This window comes from Myotis davidii, unplaced genomic scaffold (genome assembly GCF_000327345.1).
Source record: "Myotis davidii unplaced genomic scaffold, ASM32734v1 scaffold208, whole genome shotgun sequence".
Classification (NCBI taxonomy): domain Eukaryota; kingdom Metazoa; phylum Chordata; class Mammalia; order Chiroptera; family Vespertilionidae; genus Myotis; species Myotis davidii.
In genome coordinates, this window is record NW_006299706.1 from 2,022,199 (window position 1) to 2,031,740 (window position 9,542).

Sequence of the window (9,542 nt, forward strand, 5' to 3'; positions counted from 1 at the left end):
GGCGCGGCTCTGGCCCGGCGCGCTCCGGCTCCGGACTTTTCATTCATCCTTTCACGCTCCCTCCCCAGGCCATCCTCTGATTGGCTCCGCCAATCATGACGTCACCGCCTGGTTGCCCCTCTGGCCCCGCCCCTCCCCTTCCCAGTTTGAGCCGGAGCGCGCAATTGGGGCGCCCCACCCCTGGAGAATGGGGTGGGGGCGGGGCGGAACTACTATGTCTGTGTGCTGATTCCCAACCTCTTGCTGCCTCACTCATCTCCAACACCCGCCTGCCATCTCCAATCTATTGCCGTTTGCAGCTCACTCTTTCTGCATGTCTTACATGTTCCATTTTGGCCCTAGGTACACTGCACCAGGACCAGGACTCAAAGACGGAAAAGACAACCAAACGATTGGAGACGATCCCTACCTGCCTCCTCACATTAGGAAATTCTTTGTGCTTCCCGGGTTCCGGAGACTGTGACCCTAATCTTTTCGGACGGGCAGAAACCTTGCTTGTTGGTTTCCAACCCCAAACAGTGAGGGATTCTGGAAGTTTGGGACTCCTATTGGGAGACGTGGAGTCTGATAGAAGCTGGGCTTCCTTTTCTGTCGTGCAGAAACGGGAATAGCTTTTGTACCTGTTCACAGCACCAAAGTTCCCGGTGGGAGAGGCTGGAGGATCCCAGCCGGCATTAGCTCCGGCAACACCTGCAGATTTTGACTCAGTAACGGAGGTCTTCCTTTCCTTCCTCTACCGCGTGCACCTGCATCCCTCAGGCCTGGCCCCCACCCCTGTTCCATCTCCGGATGTCTGGAGAGCTGGAGCAACTGGGAGCAGGATCCCTCTCCAGCAAGGTTTCAGGTTCCCGACCTGGCTCCCCATCTCTGAGAGAATCAGAACCCCGGAAGGCCAGCCTGCAGGCGGTATTTGGGTTCTTTGGGCTGGAGAGCCTAGCTGAGCCTCTGTGCCCACCAGGGAGCAGTTTGAATCCTTGGTCCTGAGATAACTTACAACTTCCTTCTCTAAAAAAATAAATCAATCCTACAATTTAGATTTGCAAACCTGGAGACTGTCAGCTTAATATGGGCTGTTCCTATCACCAGGGATATTTGAACACTACACCAACCAGGGTGCACCCCCAGAGTACCCCTGGTTTGGCCATCAGGCCTGACCGGATTGCTCCCACCTTTGAGCAGTCTGGGACAAAGCCACAAAGCCGAGCCTGAATGCTATTTGCCTGGGTTAGATGCAAGCCAATGGCCAGTGGGTTTCATTTGATGCTTCCCTCAGAGACTGCAGCATGTCTGAATAACTGCTGCCTGACTGTGAGGTGGAGGACACTGAAAACTAGGATAAAGCCCATGGACTGAGGGCTTCCCGACCAGAGCACAGTGTGGAGCTGAAGCAGACTGCCTGGTTCCCCTGGTCTAGGACATTCTCAGGACTGTGCTTGGCATAGCTTTTCCCTGTCAGTCTCCACAGTGTCCCAGGGCCCTTTCTCAAGGGAAAGGCTTTCTAGAAGCTTCCACAGTGTCAATCTTTCACCCTCCCAGAACTGGGAGCACACCGGCCAAAGGCAGGCAGGGAAGGAAAGAGCCAAACTGTCTACTCCCTACTTTGTTTCCTCCTGCCCCTCCCAGGTGCCCCTACAGCTCAGAATGGAACATTGTGGGAGCCCGGGGGGTCCCTGAAGGTATATCTACCCCACCAGGATGCTGCTAAATGTATTCCCTCAGGGCATCCCCCATACCAGGCCCCAGGGGAACTGTAAGTCCCCTCTGCCATTCCTCTTTGTGCCTACAAACCTCAAATAGTCCTCAGTACATCACCTCACAACCCTTTCCAGGATACCCAGTAATCCCTAGACATTCTGGCAATTCTAAATAGAGTCTACACTTCTCCAGACACACCACCAACTTCCCCTACAAAGACTTCCCCATTTGCCCTCCCACAAGATCCCTTCAAAGCCCCTTAGGAGTCCCCTTTCTTCTCTGTCACCAATTTCCAACCAATTCTCCTACCCTTTGTGGCACCCAATCTTATCTGCATGGGACCGCCCTCTCTGATGAAGTCACTGATTTTGTCTGGGTGGACATGAAACCAATGGCCCACCACTCCTGCTCAGGGATGAAGGTAAGCAGGGCATCTGTCTTTATTCCAATGGAGATGGAGTGATAAGACATGAAAGGACGGAAAACTGCCCACCATCATGCTCATGGGATTGGTTTGTATAGTAAACCATGTTGTTCCAGATTCAAAGAAGAAACTACTTCAGGTAGCAAATGAGACAGCCCCTCAAGGGCAGAGGCAATTTCATAGATATTCAAATAGATGGTATCCAACACATGCGTAAGACATAGTAGATGCTTGATAATTAAAGAATTAATCGTCCTGGACAGGTAGCTCAGTTGGTTAGCGTGTCAACCTGATGTGCCAAGGTTGAGGGTTCGATTGATCCCTGATTGGGGCACATACATCTCCACAGATACTTCCGGCAGCACCACTACCCGAGGCTGACACGCTGGCACCCCCCCTCCCCCCACTCACAGTGGTTTAAGCTCCTTAGTACCTATTCACCACAAGCCATGCTCCTCTCCTTTCTCACCTCTGTCAGCCATGAATAGATATCTCTGCTCCCTTCTCCCTCATGGGCAACTGGCCTTCATCTCCTCCCTCAGGAGCCTATGAGAGAAGGCCAAAACAGTTCCCTGGATCCCCAATGCTACTCTCTCTCTCTCTCTCTCTCTCTCTCTCTCTCTCTCTCTCTCTCCTGGTCACAGGGTGGCCTTTCACTCCTAAGCCACCTTGTTCCATTCCCATTAGCGGTGACTATACAGGTCTTACTACAATCGGAGTAGAACAAAATCAGGGGCTGAAAGCTGGAAGAGCCAGGGAGTGGGATAGAGAGGGTGTAGAGAACAAGAGAGAACAGATGACACAGGGCCAGCTTTCCTTTTCTTCCACACCCACACCACCATCAAAAAGAAACAAATAAGAAAATAAATACCCCAAAAGCCAAAGGTGGCCACCTACGATGACACCAGAAACAAACAGGCTTCCTGGATGCCCAGCACCTGTCAGGGGAGAGAATGCAAAGGTTAAAGTCCTTTGAGTGACACCAATCTTCTCTCCTAACATCCCCCCGGTTCCCTGTCTTTCTCTCACCAACTCTTTTCCCCCAGTCTTATATTTTTAGGGCCTAGACGGTCTAAGTTCCTCTCTTCAATTGCCAGAGCTTGAGGCTGCACAGGGAGATAGCCAAGCAAGAAAAGCCTAGTCATGCGGGGAGGACAAGGCTCCTGGCCAGGGCCTCTCCAGCTCCAGCTCCACCTTGAGTGGAGGATTCCACCCAGCCTCATCCCCACACCCTCCCTCCACCTCCATCCCAAACCTTAGGGTCCAGGGGTTTGGAGTCTGTCGGGGTGCGGTGGCCCTTCTGACTTAAACCTACAGGAATAACCTTCTGTCCAGTGGACACTACCTCTTCAGAGATTTCTGCTGTCCGTGGCCAACAGAAGTCATGCTCAGGATAGAAGGAAGGATCTGGGGTCCAGGGTGTATTTCTGTCTGTCTAGATCTAATTGCATTGTACATTGTAAAGTGCTGTGTCGTTAAGATATTGTCAATCATGTTGTCAATCGTGTTATGTCTCTAGCTTTCTCCCCCATCGCTGTCCCTACCTATTCACCTGTCATCTCTCCATGCACATCACTACGGATCCAGAAAGACATACCCTGTGTCTATCCATTTTCTTTCTCTCTTCTCTTCTCTTTTTCACATATACAAACCGGGTGAGGACAAAGCAGGTGTTTTTTCTTTGTGTTTTTGTTTTTTTTAATGTTGGGTGACCCAGATCCTAAAATTCTAAGGGGGGGGCGGGGGAGAGTTAGTTGGTGAATCCTTTTTCCTCAAACTCAATTCCACAACTACTTTTTTGTAAAGTTAAGAAGGTAACCTGACTACATGTAGAGGAAATCAGAGAAAAGGAGGGCTGGGGAGCGGGGATAAGCCTCAAACCCAAGCTCTGAATGGCCCCTCCCCATTTCTCACACCCACAAACACCCATTTGACCCCCAGCCTCAGCTCTGCTAGCCCATCCATTTCATAAATTATCTTCATACCAAAGAGGGGAGCAACCCCGGTCCCCAGCTTGCAGATTTGCTAGAAAATAGGCCAAACACACTAGCCTCTAGCTCCTTCTTCCACCCAAATAAGAAAGAGTCATAAGGTGCCTGGAGCAATAGTACCTCTCCTCACTGATCTCTGCCCTGCCCCCCACCCCCACCCCCACACAATGCCCAGGGGAAGGTGGTGCCCAGGACCATGAACATGTGTGTGTATGTTTGGTGTCTGGCAGCCTCAGCCTCGCCCAGAAATCTGGCCTCTGGGCTCCCAAAAGTAGTCTGGGGCCCCCGGTCTCCACTGCCCCACAATGGTCCCAGCTGGTCTCCCAGAAAGCAATGTGTGGGTGGGGTCTAGGGGCGAGAATAGTGCCTTCTTTCTATATCCTCTGGCTTTTCTTGAAAAACAAGAAATTAAAACCAAACACTATCAGATGGGTGTGGTGAGGGCTAGAGGAGGGTTCTCCCCCTTCGAACCTAAGCGTCTCGGCTCCCAACACCTCCCTTGCCTGTAAGCTTCCCTCAGCTCCTTTCTCACCGGCCAGCTCATGGGGAAAGCAGAGAAGGAGGGGATGAAATGAAACTCATTCCTATAAAATGTTTTTGGATTTATTTTTTTTTCTAATTCTGGTCTCCACTTTTTTGGAAATGTGGCTCCTTTCTTCCCATCCCCTAGACCCTCAGACTTAGTCCTCCCCGAAAACCTGAGGCTGGGGCAGAGGAACGAGCCAGAGCGAGGGAAGGTCAGAAGTCCAAACACAGAAGCATTTTCTCTTTCCTCCATCTCCTCCATCTGCCTTCCTGCCTCTCCTCGGGTGTGAGCATTAAGATGTTGGCGGGTTTTGTAGAGAGAAGGGCGGGGCAGATTAATAGGATCAGTAGCACCATGACCCTAAAGCCCCCTGAATCCTATTGACAAACTTAGTGAGCTGTCTCCCAGTGGGCCAGGGCGAGGTGAAGGAGGGGGACCGAGAGGAGCTCTGGGGTAGCTGGGCAGGGCCGCTGCCTTGGTAGATAGATGCCCAGGAAGCAGGAGGTGAAACCCCACTCTGCCAACTACTTCCCCACACACCTGCCTCGTCCCTTTTGCTCACCCCCTAAACCTTCCTCAGCCTTTCCTTTCTGTGGTTGTTGTACCCACCTCCATTAGTCAGAGGGCAAAATAGGAAGGGTAGGGGGCCCTAAGTGATTTTAGGGGATCCTGCCCCACTCCACCCCCAGCCCAGGTGTCTGAGGGGGTTAAGACTCTCCTGACTGGTCACTTACCAGGCTCCTGTGAGGTCAGACTGATCGGTGGCCCGGCTGCTGGGCTGCGTCTCCCCCGGGCTCCTAGCCTCCTGCGGACGGGAGGATGCAGCTCTGATGACGTAGCATCTGTCTCTCCATTCAGGAATTTCCGTTTGCCTCTTTCTTTCTCTGGTTGATCTCCCTGGAAAGGCAGCAAAAAGGGGGTGCAGCCCCTGTCTGGAGACACCACCTCCACCAAAATAACAACACACTCCAATGAGCCCCCGCCTTCTTCCTTCTCACTCCTGTGTGGGAAGGGGTCTTTGTCATCTCCACGGTGTCCACCTCATCCCTCTGCCTTATCTAACATGAGACAGGATGAGGGGCTGAGGGAAGCTATTGTTCCTCCAGGCCACCCTCATCCCCCGAGGAAGCGAGAGGAAGGGTGCAACAGAAATGCCCCCATCCCCGGTCTCCTTCCAGTTCTAATTCACTTGGAACTGGAGAGCATGGTTACACGCTGTGTGTGTGGCTCACTGGGGAGTGGAGTTGATAACGCTAAGGAGAGACGGAGGGCAAAACTTGCCATTTGGAGGTTTAGGGTGTCCCAGTCCCTCCTTCCCCAACCTCCCCCCACTCCCTGACCCTGTCAGCTCAACTCGTCACAAATCCAGCTCTTGGTTGTGAAGGAGAAAGTGACAGTGGAAGATGAAGGCTGAGAGCTGGAGTGCGGGAACAAGGTAGGGGGCCATGAAGGCCACCGCTTGAGAGTCTAGACAAGAGGAGGGGTGGGACCACAGATTCAAAGTAGGAGATAAATTATCTTGTTCTTAGAGGAGGGAGAGCAACTTGGGGTTGGTTTCCAGGGCCAGACTGATATTTGGTGGAAGCTGGGGCCCAGAATGGTACAATGGTCTGGTCTTTTTTCTCTCTCTCATCCCCACCCTCAGCCCTCCCTTTTTCCCCTCCCACTCTTCCTGGCCTGCATGAGAACTCAGTCTGGGCTGGAGGTGACAGACAGCAGGCCTGCATGCTAATGAAGTTTGTCTCAAGTTCATTGTCAAAACCCGTCCCTTCCCCAAGGCCCCCTCCCCGCCTCTCCCATACACAAATCTCCTTCCAACTTTTGTCCCACAGACCTGGAGGCCACTTGAGTCTCTGCGGGCTCCCCTCTCTCACCCTCCCCCACTGCTTTCAGTCTCCCTCTCCACACCACCTCCCTCAACTGGGGCGGGGGCTCTTCTGCTCCCCGTGCCTTCCCAGCCGCCTTCTGGCCTGGCCATCACTAAGCTCTGGGAGAGGGATTCTGAGGGCTAAGGTCAGAGCCTGTAGACCTGATCCTTCTTTCCCCACCTCCAAGTAGGAAGACTTTGGGGAGGTGAGAGAAGGCAACAGACTGCCCTCACCCAAGGCTCCCTGCCCCCCATCCTGGCCCAGTCCCCCAGTTCCAGCCTCAGCTTCCCCCTCCCCTCATTCCTCCCATGATGATTATTTTGCTCTCCCCTTGATTACATCTGCTTCACTAGCTCAGAAATAAAGATCCTTTGAGACTAATTTTGCACCACCACCCCCCAGCTCCCCACCTCTTCCCTCCCCCTTCCCTCTAGACCAGGACTCCCTTCAGCTCCTTTCTCACCGGCTGGAAGACATTGAGTTCCTTGTCTAGGGAGCTGTGGGGCTGATAGGAGGGGGTGCCAGTGGAATGGGGGGGGGGGTCTCTCCAACTCTGGGACGTGTCCAGCAACTCAAACCTGTCCTTTTGTTCCTATAAATCTCTTCACACTGTCACCACCCTCTGGAGTCTGCCTTTCTCCCAGTAACCAGGGGATAGGGGAGGAGGACCCTCATCTCACTCCACTTCTCAATTCTAGGGCAACGAGGGAGGGGGGAGAAAAGGGAGAAAAAAAATTAAATCCCCCTTCATTAGCCAGAAAGGAAGCAAAAGGGGATAATTATAATTAAAAGCAGACAGCTGTGGATTGCGTCTTTTATGTTCCTCCAAGCTTCCTACCCACTTCTGCACCATCATCCAAAAATCTGCACCAGCATCTCCCTGGTCCCTGAGCGTGGGGAGAGGGCTAGGAGACTAAGGCATGGGGGTGATTTGGGGAAAGGGAGTCCACTTCCTCTCCCCATAGACAGCGGATTCTTAAACATCTCAACAGGCCTAGGAGATGGAGGTGCCCTCTTCTTATCTCCCAACCTGCACCCCTAAAGTGTGGGCCTGTGGGGGGTGGGGGCGGTCTGGCATTCAGGTAAAAAATAACTAATTTGATAATTTGGGGAAGTCTTTGATTTTCCTAAAAATACTAATAACTTATTCATAAGGATATTAATACTAAGAATTAATTATAATCTAGCATATTTTCTCATTCAGGCATCTCCTTCCTCCTTCCTTGGGGTTGCCTCAACACACAGAAGGGCCCTCTGACAGCCAGAAGAGCTAGGATCTCTAAGGGGGTGTATTCTAACAGAGAGAGGGGCCTGCGTTTAGAGTACACAGAAGTGCACACGTATACTTACACACACTTTACAATTTGGGGGTGGTGCTGCTAGGCCTAGCTCTGCTATTCTATGTATTTATAGAACTTGATCATAGGCCAGAACAGCAGGGTAATTATAGCACCATTAGCATATATGCAAATCAGGTAACCTATATCCGCTGAATGGAAGCAGATTATTATTTATTTCTCTCCCCCCTCCTTCCCTGGTATCAGCTCTGGCTCCTGCGAGCTGCACACCAGCAATTATCTGACATTGTAAGAGGGGGTTGTAGCCCTGGAAGAGGGGCCTGAAGGGAGGAGGACAGGGAAAAACCTCCCAGCGGGTTATCTCTCATTTTACTCAATGTTATTCTGGGAAGAGTGGGGAGGGGCTCAGTAAGAAGCCTCTGAATTAACAAAGGGGTGGGGGTGATAGAGAGATGGAGACCTGAGAACAGAGACAGATGAAGCCAGAAAAGCTGTGAAGCAGTCCCAGAGATGGGGAGAGGCTGACCCCCCACTTCAAGGGGGTGGAGGAGCCAGAGACAGAGTCACAAACTCACGGGGGGAGAGGCACAAAGGATGGAGGTTGGAGGAAACAGGGGTCTGTTTATCTGGAAGTGGAGCGGCGAGTAGTCCAGGATCACTGGGTTTGGGGCAGCCTGGGGGCCCAGACCTTTCGGCCCCCTGCTGACCCCAGCCCATCCCACATTAGCACCTCCTTTGCACTCTTCCCACCGCCTAATAAGAGGTCAAGGAACTCAAGCGCAGGCTTTTGGTTCATTCTTCATTCCAAGCACCACGTGGCGAGCACAAACTGCACAGACAAAGTCTGACCCTGCCCTCCGTCCTCCCCCAGGACTGAGCGGGAGCCCTCCTCTCCCTCAGGCTTGTCTGTTGTCTGTCCAGTCCTGGGCTCTCCAGCTCCATGTCCTGCACGGCTGGGAAGCAGGGCCCTGAGCGTCGTTACTGCTTTCCCTTCGTATTGTTCCCAGGACTTGCCCTGCTGAGCTGGGTGCCTCTTCCCTTGCCTGGCTGAATGGCATTCTGGTGGCTCTCGGTGGCCACGAACCAGCTCCGGGGATTTCAGAACCTCATCCATATCCTTCCCTCCACCACTCAGAGGAGTCTTCCAACCCCAGATGGATTAGGAAGCATCTCTGTGCCTGGCACCAAAGCCCCTAGCAGTGGTTCTCAACCTTCTGGCCCTTTAAATACAGTTCCTCATGTTGTGACCCAACCATAAAATTATTTTCGTTGCTACTTCATAACTGTCATGTTGCTACTGCTATGAATCGTCATGTCAATATCTGATATGCAGGATGGTCTTAGGCGACCCCTGTGAAAGGGTCATTCGACTGCCAACGGGGTCGCGACCCACAGGTTGAGAACCGCTGCCCTAGAGCAAGATATTGTATCTCCATTGCTTCAAATATCTCTTTCTCCGGTTACTGCTTGCAATGTGGCCATCCAGCCCTCTCTGTTCCCCCCAAAAAACCTTTGGCAAACCCCCTGAGGCAAATTTCAAAGAAGGCAATGTGGGGGGAGGGAGGATTGCTAATTCTGTGGCAGGGTCCAAGGGCCAAAACGCCTGCTCTTGTGTGGTGTCAGGTCAGGAGGAAGGGTCTCTGAGAGGGCTGGACACAGACACCCAAAAAGACAGCAGCCAAAAACGACATTTCAAGGCTGTCCTTAGATTTTTACAGAGAAATGAAAATGTGATGTGCT

The 9,542-nt window shown here is 52.3% G+C and overlaps 1 long non-coding RNA gene across 2 annotated transcripts in view; it reads right to left on the reverse strand.

The window, feature by feature from the left end:
• Positions 1 to 5,817, reverse strand: part of LOC102773310 — a 20,772-nt gene extending 14,955 nt beyond the window's left edge. The window contains exons 1-3 of one of the 2 annotated variants that reach the window (XR_001515889.1): positions 5,371 to 5,817; positions 2,991 to 3,057; positions 2,589 to 2,665 (exon numbers count right to left, since the gene is read on the reverse strand). This is a non-coding gene — a long non-coding RNA (uncharacterized LOC102773310). The remainder of the gene's footprint in view (positions 1 to 2,588; positions 2,666 to 2,990; positions 3,058 to 5,370) is intronic. The other variant, XR_001515890.1, reaches the window with a different exon arrangement.
• Between the last annotated feature and the right edge of the window lie 3,725 nt (positions 5,818 to 9,542).